The sequence below is a fragment of the Lactuca sativa genome, chromosome 5, assembly GCF_002870075.4.
Source record: "Lactuca sativa cultivar Salinas chromosome 5, Lsat_Salinas_v11, whole genome shotgun sequence".
Lineage (NCBI taxonomy): Eukaryota > Viridiplantae > Streptophyta > Magnoliopsida > Asterales > Asteraceae > Lactuca > Lactuca sativa.
The window spans coordinates 267,679,553-267,696,800 of record NC_056627.2 but is presented as its reverse complement, the minus strand read 5'-3'; the positions used below and the strand labels follow the sequence as shown (position 1 = coordinate 267,696,800).

Sequence of the window (17,248 nt, the reverse complement as noted above, 5' to 3'; positions counted from 1 at the left end):
CACAACCTTTGCCTGAAAGTTTCGAAGGCCAACTGCTAATTCGGACCCCACCGAAAGGTCACATTCTTATTGGTCAAACGATTCAGAGGCACCACAATCTTAGATAAGTCCTGAATAAATCTCTGGTAATACCCCGCAAGACCCACGAAACGCCGGATCTCTGATGCGTTTTTTGGAATCTACCAACGCATCACAGCCTTGATCTTGGCTGCGTCCACCAAGATTCCCTCCTCAAGGTCTCCAACACCTCTCGCAAATGCTGCTCATGCTGCTCCTGTTGGATTAGAGGTCTAAGCCCATAACTATTATTAGTATGTACTCGACCCGGGAGTAGCATGGTCCATTTGGGTTGCATGGCATCAGAACAATTGGATAGACAAAATGAGAAAAATGATACTTACGATTTATATTAATATATTATAAGTTCTAATATATTAAAATGAAATCATATTTTTTAATTAGTATTGATCAAGACTTAATTTAGTGATCAAAAGGAACTAATTATATATATATATATATATATATATATATATATATATATATATATATATATATATATATATATATATATATATATATATATGATGGGCCAAGTTCATTTAGGTTGGGCTAAGCTTTCATGGATAGTCCATGGAGTTTTTAACCCATGGATCCTATGGAAATGAAAGGTCATGGGTATTAAGGTTTACATGAATGTAACCCTAATCCTCCACACAATATAAAGAGGTCTATGGTTAATGAAATGACACTAGTTCATACAGAAAAAGAGGGCAAGGCCGATTTCATAAGAGTGAACCTAAGTAACCTTCTTCTCAAGTTATTCCAAGGGTTTTTAGTGTTGTGTGAATCATTTGAGGTACAACACTTGGTGCACTAAGTTCTTAAAGGTTCAAGACTTTAAGCTCCATCAAAAGGTATGTCATTCTACTAGATTCTTGTACTGTATATACTTCATATTATGCTAGTTAGGATGAAACCTTGGAATATTGAATATTTGCATGTATAATAGAAAAAACATAGATCCAAGGTTTATAGGGTTGCATGTACACCATAGGAGTGTTAGAATGCTCAAAACTCATCAGTGGTATCAGAGCCTAGGCATGTTTTCAATTATACTTGATGCAATTTGCTGAAAAATGCTAGAAAAATCGAATTTTTTGTTGTCTAGACAGGGGACTCGTCGAGTCCATTGAGGGACTCGACGATTCCATGTGAAAATTTATCCAACTCGTCTGGTTGGTTCACGCACTCGACGAGTTAGACCCCCTGACAGCATATATTCGAGTTTTTTTTTTTTTTTTTATGGAATTGGACTAGGAACATTACCCTAAGCTGTTTTTGAACTTGTAAACCTGTTTTTGATGTGGTAATGTTCATGCTAATCCAATTTCAAAGACAATTGTCAATAGATTCATGTTTTGTATTAGTTTAATGGTAGGCTAATTTCATGAAAATTCTTTGACTTGAATTATCTTGTTCTTATAAGTTAGTTTAGATTAATAGAAAAGTTATGTGATAATCTGTTTTCAATCCAAATTGATCTAAATGTTGTTCATAATATGTGTTTTTGTAACTTGTCCTCAAGTTATATGAAAAGTCACATTTTATGATTTTTAAAACTCATAAGATTTCCATAAGTTATAAAAATGAAGAGTCTCATTTTTAAATGCTTTAAAGTCTTCCATAACTTGTACTCAAGTTATGGAACTTGAAGAGTTTTCATTAAAACTACTTTAAACTCATAAGTTATGGAATTGAAAAGTTTTTTGAATTGTTCAAAACTTGCCCTAAAGTTTTGGAATTTGTAAAGTTTCCCCTCATGAATACTTTAATTCCAAGTTAAACCCTTAGAATTTTAAAAGTTAAAATTCAACCTTTATACCATTCTAATATTAATAGTTAATAGTTGTATATATGTATAAGATCAAAGTCAGTCTTTGTAACGCCTGTGTTTCTGGGCTTGTCATTAATGTTGATATAATAGTCTAGGTTAACCTTTGTAACCCGTTTTGAAATAATAGAAGTGTATTATTTGAGTTTTATGTGTTTTGTGCTTAATTGCTTAAATATGTGGTTTGATTAATTAAGAATAAAAATAAGCGTCAAAATTTAAGTGTAAAATAAACTTGATATCTTTGGATAATGTTGTAATAGTTGAAACGAGGTTTCCGAATATATATATAGAACGCCCAAATCTGACTTCGTATGAGGAAGATATGATTTATCGAAGTTTCGGCTTAGCGGTATGCAGCCTGAAATACTCGATTTGAGATCGAGCGGTTTTTAGCCGAAGCAATCTAAACGAGGATCAAAGGTCTCGTTGTTGGTATCGAAACGATAAAAAGTTAGGCGAGAACGGACGTCAAACGAAGAAGTTATGAATTTATAACGAAGTTTTTCTGTCCCGGCCTGTTAAAAATAAATAATAAAAATAAAGTTAAAATTAGCCGACGGAGTCTAAACGAAAGTTGTAGAGCGTAGTCTCACCTACGCGTGGATATAAAGAACGTCGAAAACGGAGTTCGTATGAAGAAGATATAAATTTCCGAAGTTTATTAAATATTTTGTATTTAAATTTAATCTTTAAATCCGGCATTATCCGAAGAGGAGTCATCGGACTCATCCGAAGTACGCCCAACGTACTAGCGTACGCCCCGCGTACCGCGAAGCATGACGCACCTCGCACTCGAGTTCTTCGGATGACGCATGTAGTGACGAATTCGGACGCGTACGCCCCGCGTACGCCGAGGCTCCAGCCTCCTATAAATAGGATGTGAGGGCAGCCGGTTCTTTTGTTCATTTTCTCTCTTCTCTCTCCCGTTTTGCCTCGATTTGCGTGCCAGAAATACCCCGAAGCCCCGGTATTATTCCTGAGCCCCGAAGCAAGTCCCGAGATCACGAAGATCCCGAGAAGTGCAGTTCCCGAGCCGAATCTCTGCCCGCGAGAAGTTCGATTTTTGTGGAGATCTTCCAGATCTACCGAAGAATACTACTTCTGCAAGTCGTAGTGCTGTCTGATCGTCTTCTGATCAAGTGAGTGTATACTACCTTTCATAAACACGATAATAATACAAGTATGGTTCGAGTGTATTAAGTATATTGTTGTTTATATGTGTGAGTGCGTAGTTACTTTCTTCTAACGCATGATTATGAAGTATTTTATACGAAATACGTGTTATGTGTATAATTTTGTTGTTATGTGTGTGAATGTATATTCACTCTCTTCCATCTCATAGATCTGAATTGCTTTCTATGAAATACGTGCTATGTGGGTGTGCCTCATCTGTTACGTGAAATATATATTGAATGAAAATGCTATACAGGTTTTAAAGTATGTATAAAAATATATAATTTTTTATCTACTAATATGTTGGGTAGAACATGGGTAGATAGTTGGTGTGAAATAAACAGATGAGAGGCCTCGATGTTGTTGTTGATGTTGATCTAGTTATTCAGCGGAGTATGGATAACGACCACGGACTCTTTCTAGACAGTCCAGTGGAACGCTAGCAGGTTCATAACCTGTAGGTGTTGTGAACGATGTGTTCACCGGTGTACTCTATCCCCCTCATGGTTGCCTTTAGGATATTTATTGTTGAGGAAACCCCTTAGCAGTGATGTCCGTCCCGATGAAAATCCTAGATTAGGTCCCTTGAGATAGATGTTGTTTTAGGGACGTAAAGTGAGGATAACGGGAATGGGTAATCGGGATAGTGATTGGTTGGTGAAATTAAATATAATTAATTTATTGTGGGTTGGAAACCCTATATGCTCACCAGGCTCCCAAGCCTGACCCACTCAATTGTAATTGTATTACAAGTAGTGGCGCGAGGGCATAAGATGGTTGAATCATCAAGTTGTTTTGTTTACAAGTCTGTATATGTATATATTTGTTGAATGACTTGTAATGTTATCGTTTATGCTTTATGGTCTGTATCGGAACATGACATCCCGAGTTTTGATTATATAATGAAAATGCATCTCTTGATGAAATGCTTTGATAAATGTTATTTTATCATGTTTTGTTTTGGGAACAAATTCCGCAACACTTTTAAATCAAAAGGATTTACTCTGAAATTAATTTAAAAAGCATAAATGAAATCGGTCTTTTCTGGCCGTGATTTTGGGGATGTCACAGTCTTACCGTTAGTAGGCTTCATTCACGAAGCCGCTCTATATGCGGGGTATAAGGTTACTGCCTATAAAATGGCAGTTTAATGAGTGTCCACTCTCACCCACCGCTTCCTTGACTGGTGGAGGGTCGTTAGTCGAACAGGTAGGACAGAACTCTAATTCTCCCTTCATTAAAAGTATAATGATAAATCTAAAGTAGCTAAACCTTTTATAAATTCCCAATCTTAGTTACTTTAGCAAAATGTGAATTTCGTGCTAACCCATGAAATTACACTCTGCACCTTGCTTAATTCGTTAGTGGAGTGTGTGTGGTTAACCGACACACAAACTTGGATTTAAAAAGGTTGGCAAAGCGTGGCTTAAGGTTTATCATAGATCGGTGGAGCGCGTGTGGTTAACCGGCACATCGATTAGGTGATAAAAATTAAGAGCACGAAGTTAATTTGCATGGTTATTCACACCTTGTTTGTGATCCTCGGCATCCCAGTCACAAACTTGAGAGGGCACAATCGAGATTTAAACATGCCATTGAAAAGTTCAATGAATCTCAAAAGATCTAGGAGTTTCAAACGAAAACCTAATTCCTATTTCGTTTTTCATGGTGGAAATTGGTGAATCGTCGTTCGCCTACCTTCAAATATTTTGTATCTTGGATTACAACATCCCTCTTCCAAGTTATAAAATATTCTTTTGGTTCATAGCCTTAATATTTCATATTGGGTGTTATATTAAGGACTTAAATCAACTAACTTGGATTTCTCCCATTGTAGATGTCTAGTTCAGACAAATATGATCTTCCCAAATCTTGTGGAACAAGCTTCCCTAATGAAGATGATGTCCCGCTATTGGATCATGGAAATCATACTTTTCTTCCTCCACCTCCTCCAATTATTCTCCCTGACCCATAAGCTCGAAGACTTGAAAAGTTCAAGATCACTCAAGCCCTACATGCAATGAAACATAAAGATGGAAGACCTGTGTGTACTCATGTCTTAGAGATGAAGTCACACATTGACAGGTTGAGAATGTTGTGTGTCGTTGTCCCAAGGAAGTTGGCTATTGACTGGGTTCTTCAGTCACTTCCTGAGTCGTATAGTAAGTTCATTAAGGACTACTATGTGACAAATCACGACATGCCCCTTATTGATCTCTCTTATTTGCTTGTTGCTGCAGAATCAAAAAAATTTTGGCGCATTGGAAAAGTAAATTTGAGTGGAAGGTATATATCTCAAACTTCCATGGACATTGACATTGGTAACATTGGAAATCCAGAAAAGCTTTCTCTTCCCAATGGAAAGGGATCGGCCTTGGTAAACTCAATTGACCCAAACGTAAAGGGAAAGGCTAAGTCTGTGATAGTCACGTGTACCATTCCCAACGAGTCTATATCATCAAGAGAAGGGGCATTGGTTGCGAAGCTGCCCTAACTACCCGAAAGAGCTGAGAGAAGGAAGAATCAAAAAGTGTGACTCTGCTTCAGGTAAGTCCATTATCTAACTCTGTTAAGTTCCTAATTGTTGATTCTTAATACATGATGTGACTAGGTTTGTCTTGATGTTTTGCAGCATCAAGCAAAGGAAAGGAAGCTTAAAAGAAGGGTATGTTGAATCTTATCGCGAAGATGAATTTCAATCGCATGGTTTGAAGATTGGATTTTTGAGCTACTACTTAGGGGTTATGATAGATTGCTAGGAAATATGTAATAGCATAGTTTTCATTTAACGTTACATTGTAAGGACAAAGTTTTTTCTGCATTTTATAAATAAATAAAATTTTGTTTTTGTTTTATTTTATATCTCCTTGCAATGGCATTTTTGGAAAATTGATGTTTGTATGTTTCTAGCAATAATGGAAATATGAATTTGATTCTTTCTTTTGTGGCAGTGTCTAAATTTACCAAAAAAGGAAAGATTCTCATCACCCAAGTCTCAATTGGACAGAAACTTGGAATCATGCAAGTTGTATTATTTGATGAATGAGAATTTTCATCTTTGGAAAATTAAGACTAATTCCTTGTTCACATATATACGTGAATTAAGTGAAGGACTAAGGGACCAATACACATTCTTGTGCACTGGTCAAGTCCACCACAAAAAATCGATAAATCTATTCGTCATGATTTACTAAAAGTTAGTAAATATGGTTACACTTACAAGTTTAAGTGTAATTCTGAAACATTGGAAAAGTTTCAGTATATGGCAGGACGGATGAGAAGAATCAAATTAGGTAGAAAGATAAAAGTTACTCGAAGCTGAAAAGATGGGAGAGTACTTTAGTATCATGTTTTATGAACATCTTAATGATTATGAAACCATATCACAATTCATCCTCTAAGGACATCTTAGTGCATTCTTATGGCTAAGAAGAGTAGTCATGAATTGTTGAAGTAGTTAAATCAAGAAGATGTAACAACGTAACTTTCCAAAACAATTTTTCATTTTTAAAACATACTTTTATTCACAAGATAATATCAAAACATAACGTATCCAATGCCATCATGACAAAACATATCCCAGAATCTCAAAACATAAAACTCCACAAGTGTTTACGGATCATGTCGGCGCCTTCCCACGATTCTCGCTAGTACCTGAAACACATAACACAACCACTATAAGCATAAATGCTTAGTGAGTTCCCTAAAATACCACATACAACACATACGCCACTCAAGGCCATAACTCTATGGGACCTTCCGGTCCAAGTGTCTCAGGGGACTTCTGTCCCGAAATCCTGGTAGACCTTCCGGTCCTACCCGTATCGACCTTCCGGTCCGTAACCTCCTGACCTTCCGGTCCTTATCATTCATAACATACATAACACATATATATCATATAACATCATACATCACATACATCTCATAGCATATAAGACCTTTCGGTCATACATAGGTACCACTCTAGGTACAGTATAGTGAGAAGACTTACCTCGTACGAAATCGGATAAACTCTCATGCTCGACGTCCCGACCTAACCACCTCCTATCAACCAAACTACATTCCTGGTCAATACACTCTCAAAGCCTCATCTCAAAATTCGATTATGCTTACGACATCCCTCTTCATATTCGAATTATGAAAACATCGCAAAGTAAAAAAATATATTGTAGCAAAAGACTGGTCTACGATCATGTATTTATGTGAGACATCATGAATCATGTCCCATATGCTTCGGATATAGGATCGATTACATATAATATTTATCCTTTCTAACTTTTCCAAATGCCTAGGGCATTAAGAGGGGAAAAGGTCTACAATTGGATATGACTAAGCAATTGTTGAGGACAATTTGAGGTTTTACCAAAGATTGGTTGCTCATGGACAGTTGGAAGTATGGTGTATATTTTTGGAAAAGTTATAGTCAAAGATTTTTGGAAGTATGGTGTAGATTTCTGAAAAGAGGCAACTCTTGTTCAGAAGTGATAGTCAAAATGGGAATGTGGAAATGTCTCCATAGATGGAAGTTATTCAATCTGTGTAAGATTAGAAAGCTTAATGCAAGAAGGATGTTCAAAGGAATGTACTTTAAATATGTGAGTTTGTTTCCATGGAATTGATCTCCATTGGAATACTTTGTAATGTCTGTTGCCAAGTCTTTGTGACTTTGTGCATACTCATTACAAGAGGATCAACACATATAAGTTTAGAATGTAACAGATTTCGGTAAATGGCAGGAATTTGGAATTCTTACACTTACGATAAGGATTTGGGATTATGAAATGAGAATCATTGGAATTATGTTCAATTGATATATTCTACAAAGTAAGGATCATAGACAAACATAGTGTGCATACTTGGTGTATGGCATAACTATTGTTTGGACAAACATAGTGTGCATGCTTGGAGCATGGCATGACTATTGTTTTAATTCAAGTATTAAGTTGATTACTTAAAACATTATTCAATGAACAATGTGTAATCAATATGGTGATAAGTAAAAGGTGTTTTATTTATATTTATAAGTTCTGAGACTATATTGGATTCAATTATTCTTGTGTTTTCACTTTGCATGTTTTGACTTCCCGAATAGCTAGGTTATTCAAACTATCGAAAGCCGATCATACTTTAGAAGTAGGTATTGAGGAAAGACTGTCATGAAGGGTCTGTAGTTTGTCTGGGACAAAGTGGTTGCAGTGTTCATGAGTGCTATTGGAACGAGATTCGAGTATTGGATTCAACTGACGCTCATTTGAATCACTTCATGGATTTTATCACAAGTGAATCATGAGACAATAATATCTTATATTCTACAAACCTAGAGATATGAGTTGTTGCCTATGAGTTGGTTGTGCATTGATTGTGCGAAAACGCATCAGTAACTTGATGCTATAAAACGTACCTTTGTGTATGATTCAACAAGTAGTAGGACAAGCATATGAGTTGAAGTTTATCCATTCCTTTTACCCTTGGAGGGATAAAAGCCATATCCGTGGGCCCCTCGATGATTTAGTGATGACACCCCTAAGTGCTTGGCCAAGCTTAGACTGATTTGATTTGTTCAATTAGTCATTCGTCATAAATCGGGAATCAGGAAACAACAAATGGACAGAGAGAATGATTATAATCCAAGTCTCAGTCCATATGATATCTAGAATGGAGGAATATATGATCCCTTATCTAATGAACACGTCATTTGACTTGGTCAGAGTTCGGCAGCGGCTTTAAGAGCTACAATTGCTAGTCGGGATCTTGGAGTCATATGCAATAATAGTTTTAGATTTATCCAAGTGGGAGACTATTGGATTAGATGTCTAAGCCCATAAATATTATTGGTATGTACTCAACTCGATAGTGGCATGGTCCATTTGGGTTGCATGGCATCAGAACAATTGGATAGACAAAATGAGAAAAAGGATACTTATGATTTATATTAATATATTATAAGTTCTAATATATTAATATGAAATCATATTATTTAATTAGTATTGATCAAGAATTAATTTCGAATTAATTTAGTGATCAAAATGATCTAATTAAATATGGACTCTTATATATATATATATATATATATATATATATATATATATATATATATATATATATATATATATATATATATAGGATGGGCCAAGTTCATTTAGGTTGGGCTAAGCTTTCACGGATAGTCCATGGAGTTTTTAACCCATGGATCCTATGGAAATGAAAGGTCACGGGTATTAGGGTTTACATGAATGTAACCCTAATCCTCCATACTATATAAAGAGGTCTACGGTTCATGAAATGACACTAGTGCATACACAAAAAGAGGGCAAGGACAATTTCATAAGAGTGAACCTGAGTAACCTTCTTCTCAAGTTATTCCAATGGTTTTTGGTGTTGTGTGAACCATTTGAGGTGCAACACTTGGGGCACTAAGATCTTAAAGGTTCAAGACTTCAAGCTCCATCAAAAGGTATGCCATTCTACTAGATTATTGTATTGTATATACTTCATATTATGCTAGTTAGGATGAAACCTTGGAATATTGAATATTTGCATGTATAATAGAGAAAACATAGACCCAACGTTTATAGGGTTGCATGTACACCATAGAAGTGTTAGAATGCTCAAAATCCATCAGCTCCTTGGTCTTCGAGTAGACCAGAATATCATCAGTAAAAACAATCATCGATTGATCCAACATCGACCTGTAGACCCGATTCTTGAGGTCAATGAATGCTGCTATGGTATTGATGTGCCCGAAGGGCATCACCACAAACTCGTAATGACCATAACGAGTTGTAAAGGTTGTCTTCTGTACCGAAAATCACTGGGGTAGCATCAAGGATGCCGTGAGTAACCTCGACTATGATGAGCTCACACAACCTCTCATTAATCGGCTCAATGCCTGAACCTGAACCCGAACCAAAGCCCGATCCTGAATCCAAACCTCCTCTCGTAGTCATCACCATCCTCAAACTGAAAATACAACATAGAAAAATATCGATAAAGATGTTCGACGAGACTTCTCCTCACCAACCTCCTTGGAGTTTCCAGGTCTACACTCGTCTTGGGTACAGATATTGTGCTTCTAGTAGTACGGGCCCAATACTACCTTCCACACCTACATGTACCTTCCTCAAGGTCAGGCCTGATTCCTCCAATTCACCATACTATACTTAGAAGCATAACTCATACAACACAACACACACATATCCTACACTCTTCTAGGATTTCTCAATCCTTACAGAACCATAAACCTAAATTGACACGTATGGTTGCCTTATGCATGCAAGTTATACACAAATAGGATCATATAGATTGTCAAATAAAGTTTCTACCCTAATTCCACAAGCAAACAAGGAACAACAAATGAGGAAAAATCCATTATTCTATAGCTATGCATTCCTAATTTTATATAACTTTGAAAGCATACACTTAGGAAATAACATAGTCAACATCGATTCTAACTAATACATGGCATCAAATTTTTCTAGGCTATAAGGCATTGCACAAGTCAGGCAATTCTATTACATAGTTCCTGAAGGTATCCTTATCCTTACTCTAGCATGCAATTCACATATCAAGCACACTAATCATAATTTATAAGCATGGATAATTTTGGAAACACTTACTTGAGCTCGACCGATCGCACGCATTACACTCTCCTTTTTTTTTTTACTTAAGAGAACCTTTTTCAGAAATTCAATTCTTTTTTTTGAAAAGATTATCATTTCCTCAGTTTGAGTTTTGACACACCTCAGAGTGTGCCCAAATCCCTCAAACCAAGGCTCTAATACCAATTGGTAACAACCCAAAAACCCGAATAAAATTTTTCATTTTCATTTTTGTAAAATAAACAAGTACCATAGCTATAAAAGTCATCCACAACCATCACAATGTAAAACTGTTGTGTCATCAGAGTACAATATCAAAAATATAGAAATAACAGGAGAGTGTGTTGTGCCATCATGTTGGGCCCTTCCCCTTAGTATCGGAAGTACCTGAAACCGTAAACACAAACTATAAGCAAATGCTTAGTGATTTTTCCCAAAGTACTACATACGAACAAAAAATTAATGCTATGGGCCAAATCATAGTCTGAAAATTATTGTCAGGAGCCAAATCACGATCTTACATACAGGTTTCAGGGGTCAGATCCTGGTCTTTCATACAATTTCCAGGGGCCAGATCCTGGTCTTCCATACAATTTCCAAGGGCCACGTCCTGGTCTTACATATACATATTACACAAACTAATTTGCATACTAGAATGCAAAGGATGGACCGGCTTTTGTGCTTTCAACCTACTGATATAGTGAGAAACTCACCTCTGTCTGCTGGAAACAACAAGATGCTCGGTTACTAAATAGGAAGATCCCACACTAACACAAACAAATAGCCCTAATTCGAATTAGGTCACAATCCCAAATCATGGGCCTAAGCCCTAAGTCCAAAATCCTAAAATAAGGGCCTAAATGGTTTTTCCCATAATGGGCCTAACCATTCCTTGCCCAAACGCCATAACGGGCTCCAAGGCCTAAAAGCCCTAACTACGCCACTTAATCCCCATTAGCAAATTTCAAAGGCCCACCTACTACAAACAGATTAAGGCCCAAAACAAAATAAGGCCCAATGATCCAAAAGTCCAACACCATTCCAAAAGCCTACTAAGGAGTACACACAATGTAATTCTCTGCACGCTCAGTGTACACGAGCGTCATGCTATACGCGCTACGTACATCCTGGTACGCTCAACGTACTGAGCTATTCAACACCTTTAGTTATTTGGTGCATAATCCATGCAACTAATTACTCCAACTTCCAGATCTCGGTCATTAGGGGGTCCTAGGGCATAAAGTTGTCAACTTTATGCCTTAACATGTCTTATTGGAGTCCAACATCCATATTTGTTCATCAAAACTCACATTAAGGACCTAGATTCATGCATGGCTTCATATCATCCACCAAGATAACATTTTTATGTCTCTAACAAATCATAGGGACTAAGATCTAGCATTTCTAGCTTCTGTAGTTACCTAAACTCAAAAAAGAGAATCCATGGACCCAAAAGAGCTCATAAACAAACCTTAACTCCAACTATCAAAAGGATCAACAAGGTATGAGCTTTTCACCTTCAAAAGCTTCCTAAGATTATGTAGATTATGGATCTTGAAGCACGACAATGTCAAAAGCTTCCTCACAAAGTTCTTTTTCTTGGAAACACACTAAAAAGGACACTAAAGTTACTTCTAAGCTCAAATCTCACACTCAAGGGAAAACTATGGTTTTCGGGACGTTAAGAGCTATGGAGGCTGATAAGGGTGAGGGTCCAAAGATCACAAATGTGCCTAAATAGGTCTCATGCCCTAAAATTAGGGTTTTAGCTTTTAGCTACGTACGCCCCACGTATGTGGCTAAGGTCCGGGATCCAACACGCCCATATACGCTAAACGTACATATATGTATGACCAACATATGGAGGGACCTCATTTGCAATTATGTTTTTATTTCAAGGAACTAAAAGGAAATACATGGATTTGAGTGTTACAATACAAATTCATCCTTTTAAATTATATATATATATATATATTATATATATATATATATATATATATATATATATATATATATATATATATATGTATATAGATCCAGTAAGAATTTTTTTTTGGTAGGAAGGTAAGAAGTTTTTTTCTATATATTTTTTTAACGAACAAAACAAATGAATCACTAGATGAATAAAAAATACCATGATTCAAAAAAATTCTCAAAAATGCATCTCGATGATTCATTTATATAATGATTTTGTTGTTATTCATTAAAATTGTCATAAAAGTGAATTTTTTCTTAATTTACTTAAAAATTAATTAATCATGAAGATGTTTTCTTAGGAATTTTTCCTTGTGAATCATCTAATGATTCATTTTGTTTGTTCGTTAAAAAAATTTATAGAAAAAAAGCTTCTTACCTTCCAACCAAAATTTTCCTTCTTATTTGATCTTGACTCTATCACTCTCTCTCTCTCTCTCTCTCTCTCTCTCTATATATATATATATATATATATATATATATATATATATATATATATATATATATATATATATTGATGCGACTCCGGCTCTTACCACCTGCTCTAAGAATGTGCTTCTATGCCGGGGATAGATCTGCGAGGTCATAACAGACAAGGTCGTTAGAGCTGCCCCAGGGACTGTGCCCCGGGAGCGGGCTCCAACGATCAATTTAGATCAGCTGGTAGATCTGAGATGGTTCTCCTTAGCTGGAGAGAACCATCTTGGTGCTGGTGGTGGTGTATGGTGACTGACGGCGGCGGTGGGTGGCGGCTGAGCCACCCGACCGGTGTTTAGTGTGGCGGTTGAGCCATGGGGAGAGGTCTAGTGGCGGCTAAGCCATTTGGGGAAGAGTCCCCCCTCATAGTGGATGAACTATTCTATTTATAGTGGACAGTTATTCTATTTATAGTGGACAGTTTGAGGAAGAGTCCAACCCAATTCAGGCCCAACTAGTAAAAAGTTGGGCAAGGCCTCTCGGAGGCGCCTGGCGAGGCTGGCGGGCGCACACCAGGAAGGCTGGCTGGGGAGTGCCAGACCGGGTCGACAGGAGACTCCCTAGCACGACTGGCAAGGGAGCGCCAGGCAAGGCTGGCAAGGAAACGCTAGGCTGGGCTGCCAGGAGCACGCCAGGCCAGGATGGCGCTCTAGAGCAGTCTAAGCCATGCTAATGGACCATATATCATCAAGTCCCCCCAATATGATGTTATTGGTACGCGTCCAATGACATCGGGCTGGAATTAGTCATATAAACGATGTGTCATCAAGTCCCCCTAGTCTGGTGTGATTAAATTGCTAACAATCAGATCAGACTAAAAAAAACACCAATACATTAAATAATAGAGAGAACGACCAAACCTCTCCCACGAGAGTTGTGGGGTTGCGCCATGAGCCAAGCATGGGTTGGCTTAATGACCTTTCCTTGTTAGGAGTATGATCCAGTTGATAAGATGCAACGTAGTTGTTGCTGCGATAATACAGACCGAGGCTGCTAAAGAGTGTTACGTGACACTGATGTCGATGAAATGTTGGGTCGGGGTAGCTAAGAACCGTAACCTCTCCATAGAGTCTCTAAGACTGTTGTCGAGCTTCAAAGCCTGTAAATAGATACAACATACTTGGTCCATGATTTATGTATTCCAGTCACAACTGAAAGTTGTTAATAGAAATAGACGCTCTTAGCATCGCGTGTGCACCTCGGTGAGGAGGACGAGACCCGCAGCCAACACCAGGTGGGGAGTTATATTTCTATGCCCACTAGATAGGAACTTTGAGTGACTGGTCCGCGGTGCACATTTCGAAAGTCCCCTGTAAATGCTTTACTGACCGAGCTTTGCTCCGCGAGTTTGTTTTTGGCTGAGTCTGAGTGTCGCAGTGCTGGAGTGATTATCTGAAAAGACAACCCGATCAAATAGTTACTATTTTTTCTTGAAATAATAAATCAATTCATATTGCCTGTCACTGTTTTCTCTAAACGCTTCACGAGTAGCAATAGCGTACTACTCTTCTCCCTCTTTTTTTTTGGAAAGGTCGCCAAAGCTCGAGCCGCAACGCATTCCGTTGGGCGTAGCTAGCAGCACATGAGTACTGAGTAGTTGTTTTTTTTTGTCTTGTAAAATTGATCCATTTTGTTTGTTGAGTAGCTCAATATAATGAAATGCAAGCCCAAAATAAATCTGTTGGGACTCAATTGTCATGGAGCCCAAAATGAGTGTATGTGTCCAAGTTATCGGCCCAGTTATTCATTAATCGGCCAGATACGAGATGTGGGCTAGTGCCCTAATTTCTTTTTGTCGTCTACATGGAACAAATCAGGCAGTTGGGTCCACTGTGAGCTTCATGACGGACACGGAGGTGAAGGCTCGAACCAAATCTTCATTTTGTCGGCTTCGCTACTTTGGAGGATCAACAATTATAGTCAGGAATTCTTCTTCGGAGTTAGGGACGAACGGTGGTGGTCCGAAGGTTGATGCTGGCGACCGGCGATGAATATTGGAAGCAACGAGTGAGCGCGATGTTGAACGCAGTCGTTTGCTAGTGGTCCTCACCAGAGTTTTGTTGGCTATGAATGGGATCGAAGCTGCGAATTCCTCCGGCGACAATGGTTTGATTAGGCGATGATGGCGGAGATTGGGGCACTTTGTGGTGAAGAGGAGGCGGATAGTGACCGTTGGAGGTTTTTCTGATTCTTTGTCGGAATTCGTCCTTTTCAGCACGAGATCGGAGTGGATACGGATCGCCGGCAGCACATGCTTATTGGGTTGATAGGAGATGGCATGGCGGTTGGTGCATCGATTCCGCTGACATCGCTACTCCGCCAAGTCACTCTTGAAGGAGGTCTTCGACAGGTATAGTCTGACAGTGATAATTGGTGACTGGTTTGTTAGATGGTCTATTGGAGGTCGCAGCAGCGAGCTCGCCTCTTGTGCTTGGTCGCCGGTATTGGTAGTGAAGGAGCCTCGATTGTTGACATGTTGATGGAGATAGTTGACCAGTGATGCTGTAACATCGGTTGAAGGCTGTTGGGGCTAGTTTGGTTGTAGGCAGCAATTAATCAAACATAGGTAACCGACGATCGAACCTGGTGGCGGCGATGGTACTGAGGTTGCTTTGGTCAATGCGTGGTTCCGGCAAAGGTCATATCTCGAAAGAGCAATGGAACAGTAGGTTCCGCCTTTGGTTTTTGTCATCTCATGTTGACTTGTTGACTCTTAAAAATCTTTTGTATTTTTGGGGCCAATGGAGCATGTAATTGAACAAAAAGGATGAATGTAATAGGTGGTCAAAGTTTTCAAAAATGGGTTTTTGGTTGATCCGGAATGATTATCGGAGCACGGTTCAACCGGTTGAACTGCCGAGTTAACCCGGTTTATGGTTTTTTTTCTATTTTTATATATTTTTACTTTCATGCATAATGCATAAACATATAAAACCAATAATTTAATTGGTTGACCCGGTATGATGACCGGTTCACGGTTCAACCGGTTGAACCGCCGAATCAACCCGGTTTATGGTCTTTTTCTATTTTTATATATTTTTATTTTCATGCATAATACATAAACATATAAAACCAATAATTTAATTGGTTGACCCGGTATGATGACCGGTTCACGGTTCAACCGGTTGAACCGCCGAATCAACCCGGTTTATGGTCTTTTTCTATTTTTATATATTTTTACTTTCATGCATAATACATAAACATATAAAACCAATAATTTAATTGGTTGACCCGGTATGATGACCGGTTCACGGTTCAACCGGTTGAACCGCCGAATCAACCCGGTTTATGGTCTTTTTCTATTTTTATATATTTTTACTTTCATGCATAATACATAAACATATAAAACCAATAATTTAATTGGTTGACCCGATATGATGACCGGTTCAACCGGTTGAACCGCCGAATCAACCCGGTTTATGGTCTTTTTCTATTTCTATATATTTTTACTTTCATGCATAATGCATAAACATATAAAACTAATAATTTAATGCTAGCTATCTCCTCTACTCTTTTTGTTTTCTTTTTTGTTGGTCATGAATAAAAAAAAATACTAGTTGGACCACATACAACACTTTGTCCGATGTGCACACATGAGTACCCTTCCCCCCCGCCCCCCCCCCCCCCCCCCCCCCCCCCCCGCTTTTTTTTTTTTGAAAGTTATTTAGTGTAATAGTAACTAGTTCAAGGGTAACTTTTATTAGTGTTTTGGAATGCACACAACTTAAGTAAACTTACACACATAAACTCATTACATATAACATGTAATATAACAAAGAAAACAAAATGCATCAAGAGATATCATTTGTTGGCACAATGCAGCATAAGCAAATAGCTTTTTTTGGCGATTGTATCAATTAATAGTTTCATTTTGATGATAAGAGCTTAAGGTTTTGATTTTTTATGGTCATTAGAATATCAGTAATTTAATATAACAATTCAGGCAAATAAAGATCAAAGTTCAATGATTACTGGTTATACCTTTTTTATTAAATATGGTAGAAATATTGTCTTGTCTAATTAAAAATACAAACATACATTGTTTTTCTTGTGTAATTATTTGTTTTTTATACGTTTTCAAAACTAATTTTTCAGAATTATTATTATCTACTTAAATTTAAAATCATCTGTC

The 17,248-nt window shown here is 37.6% G+C and overlaps 1 long non-coding RNA gene across 1 annotated transcript; it reads right to left on the bottom strand.

Moving 5' to 3' along the window:
* Nucleotides 1-10,541: 10,541 nt before the first annotated feature.
* On the bottom strand, nt 10,542-16,149 carry LOC111889843 (uncharacterized). Its single transcript, XR_002849644.3, has 3 exons — nt 14,315-16,149; nt 13,977-14,215; nt 10,542-11,052 (listed from the first exon to the last, which is right to left on the bottom strand). It is a non-coding gene; the product is annotated as an uncharacterized LOC111889843 (long non-coding RNA).
* Between the last annotated feature and the right edge of the window lie 1,099 nt (nt 16,150-17,248).